Below are 5507 nucleotides of genomic sequence, written 5' to 3' on the forward strand. Positions count from 1 at the left end.
AAAACATTTTTTTACTTAAGAAACAAGTTATTGTGGCTTCCTAGAAAAGCAATGTAATTTGCAGTTCATAAAATTTTAATATGTTTACATATGTCTGTATATATGCATATGTGTATGCATATGTATATATATGAAAACATAAATGTATCCGAAAAAACATATAAATACACCTTAAATTACATTTATTTAAAAATAAACCTTATTAGAGATTTTCTATATTTATATCTCAGATTACCCTTCTTTAAAAATAAATACACAGATCAGCCTTGGATGGAGAAAAGAGAAAATACTGCAGGATATGTGTGGGCTAGGGGCTGCTGGAGTTTTATCTGGTGTCCTCCTTTCTTTATGAGGTTTCCCTCACTGCTGGCCAAGTGCCAGAGAAGGTGTGCACGCATCTCCCCGCCAATACCCGACAATGGGCAGCTCCTGCTTTGGCCTCAAGGAACGGCTGATAAAGCGGTTGCGGCCTCTGCCTACCTTGACCTTCATCCGTACCTGCCTGCCCCAGAGGAGAAGCAGAGATTTCCGCGTGGTGGTGGTCGGCTCGACCGGCGTGGGCAAGAGCGCGCTGGTGCAGAGGTGCGTGCGCGGCAACTTCCGTGAGGCGTATGTATCTGCCGACCATCGAAGATACCCACCTCCAGGCGCTGGGATGCAGCCACAAGGCGGGCGCAATGCACACCACCAGCGGCCGCCGCTACCAGGCGACTCGCCATTGCCAGGGTCACGCCTTCATCCTGGTCTACTCCGTCACCAAGAAGCAAACCCTGGAGGAGCTGAAGCCCCTCTATGAGCTGATCCGTCAACTCAAAGGCAACAGCCCGCAAAAGTGCACCATCATCCTGGTGGGCAACAAGTGCGATGAGAGCCACCGGGAGGTGAGCGAGAAGGAAGGTGCTGCCTACGCGTCGGAGTGGAATTGTGCCTTCTTGGAGACCTCCGCCAAGATGAATATCAATGTGCAGGCGCTGTTCTAGATGCTGATAAACTTCGAGAAGAAGCCCGCCACTGCCACCGGTGCCCAGCCTCCCTAAAAGAAATCCCAGATCCCCAAGACAACGGAGAAGCTGGTGGTCAAGTGCATCATCATGTGAACCCTGAGCCTTAAGGAGCCCGACCCGCTTCTCCTTCAGGGTGCCGAAAACATGGACAGACCCCATTGTGCTGTGTCACCTGTACATGACTGACTTTTGTGCTGTCCTTTGGGTTGTAACAATTAGATGTCAATAAATGTCCCTTGTGAGTTAGTAACTTTTCTTTTTCCCAGGCAAGAGGACTCGAATTGTTAAAATATGGACATTGGAGGAGGAGAGGAAAAGGAACAGGATGCATTTTAAAGGATGGGAACTTGGACGGACTTTAGAGATTAATGTTTAAAAAAGAGAATGGAAATAGCAAAATGAATTGAAAGATGTCACTGCCCTTCTTGTAATCCTAATATTGTGTATTATTCTTAAACATTTCAAGTCCTGTAAATGTCTGATCATATCTTCCCATTGTGTATTTAATTGTTAGGAGACATGTTTTTGCAACAAAAGCTCTGACAGCTGACTGTGAGACAGAGATACTAAACATGATAAGTAAATGAATGTTCTATAGCGGAGCATTGAGGGTGGGAGCAGAGAAAATTGTGAAAGTAGAACTTGCTTACTAAATATATGCCAATTGTTTCCTAAGTCATTAAAAAATGTTTAAGTATTCTACACTGCAGTTTTAAAAAATTATAACAGTTCCATGACTTAATAAAGCTTTTCCTGCATGCAAAAATAAATAAATACACACAGAACTGATCTTACTTACATGACATATATTACAGATGGCAAACAAAATGGTTTAAGGTTAATAATAACCAGCTCAAACATAGAAAGAGCCCATTTTGGGATTCAAATATCTGACCTGTCCATCTACAAAGTTAACTTTTCCTTTCATTTGACTGACTTTCCCTTTGTATATCATGGGCAGTCAGTCTTTCTTTTTTCCTGTTTTTTTTCCCTGTAGGAGTGATTTCTTGGACCATTGTCCTGGCTCCTCTTTTCCTAACCTCCCCAGAATTGTGTTGCTATCTACCTTAGATCTTATAACAACAATCAACAACAACAAAACTGAAGCTAAAGAGTTCTTTAGGCAAATGAGACTATTCAAAAGAGTCTATAATATGAATGGCATGTCCATCCCCCGCCTCATTTGTTAATATGTGTTGGGCTCAAATGTTCAAATTTGCCAGGTCAGTGTTCCAAACGCTGATTGGAAATATCTAATGTGCATTGTATGCAATAAAGTCACACTTCAATTTCAGCACAGGTTTTACGTTTTTGTTCCTGCTCATAATCTAAATAAACTTAGCGTTTCTCAGCTTAAATTTATTTCAGGCATGCTTTCTCCAAAGGATTTAAAATTTTAAATGCCTCCATGGCAGAATGGGAATGTTTATCCATTTGAGATGCTTAGAAATATAAGGAGTAATCATCTTTCTTTTCTCTGCAATACAGTTTTTGAATAACACAGATCATTTTGAAGTATATTTAACAAGTAGCTTGTTTCAGCTTCGATATTAGCTTGATTTACCATCTGCAAAATTACAAATAACATGACGCATTTATTACCCATAAAAGCTATTAGCAGGTCATTTTGTTCAGTTCATCATATGTGTCTTGAGACACAATCTGGCGTCTAACAGATTTTCATACATTGATGTCGCAGAGAATCAGACTGTTCTTTAATTGATTGTTTCTTGCTAGACTCCTTTTGATTAAAACAGGTTATGCTATTTGCTTTTAGTTCCACATTTCTCCACTTCAAAGTCTGGCCATAGAAAGCAGAAATTATTCTCATTTCTCTGAATTCTTTTAATTTAAAGTGAATGTATATATTTAAAAGTCTGCCATAATCAAGGGCTTTAAAAATGCCTTCAGTTTTTTCAATCTATGACTCCCTCAACAAGAATACAATCCTCACCATGTCTTTACAAAATGGATTGATCTTTTCCTGCCAAGTCATCGAATTTTGAACCTAGAACCTAAAGTGGGTACAGATCACAGGGACCAAAGGGAAAAGGAAGGGCTCCCTCAAAGCACTCTCTTTCCCTCACAATTTGCACAGACCCAGACAAGCAAAACTGAATCGTGGTGATAAGTGTTGTATTCTTCTCCAGAGGGAAAAGAAAGTAAGAGTCTTTTGCTAAACTGGTTTCAGAAGGCCTAACTCATATTGTTCATTTAAGCAAAGAGATTGGTAAGCTCCTGAGACATCCCCTTCCTCCTCCCTCCCCCCCACCAAAAAAAGGGAAAACTCCAAAAGCTATGTGAACTCTGGAGGGATAAGGTCGGTGGTCCTGTCTCAAGCCTTCTACCCACATTCCCTGTGCAGTTAACACCATAAAAATAAAAGGGCTGCAATCAGATCAGTACTCATCAATAGGAATGAGTAGCAGCTCGCAGGCTCAAAACAAGAGCCTAATTCAGCATTCAAAAGGTTTTTGTTTGCCTAATGTCAGAAACAAACATAAAACTTTCTATCATGTGACATCCATGACACTAAGAGAGAGCAGTCACCCTTCCCTTAGGCTTCTGTCTTCCACAGACAAAAGCCATCAATAGCTCCTTTGTGTTCTACCTCAGCTTTCTGTCTTCACTGAGTCAGCCAATCATTCCCAACAGTCATCTGCTCTTTCCAGGTGAAATTCCCAAGTTCCCAGTCACAAAATCCCATGTCCCAAGGATGCATTAGTTGGCATAATAATATCCTAGCCAATAGTATCCTTAGCGGATCAAAAATTTTATTAGGATACAGGAATAATTCTAATTCTTATTTGAAAATTTTCTAGTGCTTTACTTGTTGTTTATACAACCTTTTGTGAAACATTTGCTATTTTAAATTATTTGGGGCAACCAGAAACATGTAAGTATACCAAACTTATTTTGTCATTTTTAGCACCAATTAACTCCTTAAAATTTACACTAGATTTATACAAGGCATAGCTGTCTGGGGATTCTAAAAGATTTTTAATGATTTAAACTTGAAAGCCACTATTCAGAGCCAGTGATGCACTGAGGAAAATTATGTAAGTTATGTCTTTAGAAATTACTTTTACTCTAGAATTTATTTAAAATCGAGTTGTGCTGATCATTTAAAATATTGTACTAAATTTAATAGAAAATCTCTTGGTGGATGCTTAGTGTAGATTGAAAAGCTTAAATGGCTTAAAAATAGCTTTGAAACATTATGTAGACACGTGAGGCAGTTATCATGTTTAAATGATGGGAGTTTAATGGCCTTCTCATACATTAACCCTACACTCTGATGGTGAGAAATGCCTGCATCTTACTCTAGAAATGGATAAAAATAAACATTTAAATTTAGTAAATCTGATGATTTAGTTAGCATCTCCTTACCTATTTGTAATATTTTTGAAATTCAATGAGGTGAATTTTTATGGCTCAGAGATCATTAGCTACAACGGAACCTTCAAATATATAATAAATAGTATGCACTTGGGACAACTTACTGAAGTATAGTTCTGTCTCCTTTCATGATATGCCCCAGTCTGTATAAGTATGAAACTAAAAAACAGCAACGCAACAACAACAGTGCTATCTTGTTTGATGGAATACTTTTTAAAATTAACAAATACTATTTGACTAAAATACTATTTGTTAGTCAACTCCTAAGGAATAAGTATATCCTATTCATGGAAATATACCTATGTCAAAGGCAATAGAAATGGCTAAAATGTACCATTATTTGATTTAGAATGTAAAATAAGTCACGTTTTTTCAGTGAATCTATTATGGAGAGGTATATTACAGGCACGTCGTTGGCTTCTAGAAAGAATTGTATGAAACAGTTTGTATTTAATACAAATGTGGGCAGCTAACTGAATGGGTTTAAAAAGAAATATATGTTTTTTAAATGGTAAGCTTCTCTAGATGAAAATATGAGCCTTTGTCAGAATCCCTTTGAGAGAGAGAGGGGAAAAAATAAAAGGAACATTCTTTGAAGTACTCATCAATGTTATCTGGTCTAATCCAAACTGTAAAGTTATAAAATCTGTAGATTTCATTCACCAGCTCTGTACCAGTCACTCACACTGATAAAAAGGATTGGCTAAATATACTAAAATAGTAGTTGTATCCTGAATTGTTCCCTCTGACATGTGAAGTAATAGATTCTTTTATTATTATTAATAACATCTTGAAAAGAATTTCTATGCAGGTACATTTAGAGATGATATGAAAGGTAATGCACTGTAATTTTACTTCATTCTAAGGCTTCTGTAGTGGTGTAAAGTGAGATCAAATAAGTTGCCTTAAATCCTAACTAATTTTACTTTGGATAGACCTCTATATCTAGCTTTGGTGGAATATTCTATCACAAATACTTCCTAGGGATTTTAACATTATTTGATAGAGTAGGTATTATTATTATTATTATTATTATTGTGTGTGCTACACAGGCCTCTCACTGTTGTGGCCTCTCCCGTTGCGGAGCACAGGCTCCGGACGCGC

The 5507-nt window shown here is 38.0% G+C and overlaps 1 pseudogene across 1 annotated transcript; it reads left to right on the forward strand.

Moving 5' to 3' along the window:
* Window positions 1–418: 418 nt before the first annotated feature.
* On the forward strand, window positions 419–980 carry LOC309825058 (GTP-binding protein Di-Ras3-like; annotated as a pseudogene). The gene has a single exon. The product of its transcript is annotated as a GTP-binding protein Di-Ras3-like (transcript).
* The last annotated feature ends 4527 nt before the right edge of the window (window positions 981–5507 follow it).

This window comes from Grampus griseus (assembly GCF_964374135.1).
Source record: "Grampus griseus genome assembly, chromosome: 7".
In the NCBI taxonomy this organism is placed as follows: Eukaryota; Metazoa; Chordata; class Mammalia; order Artiodactyla; family Delphinidae; genus Grampus; species Grampus griseus.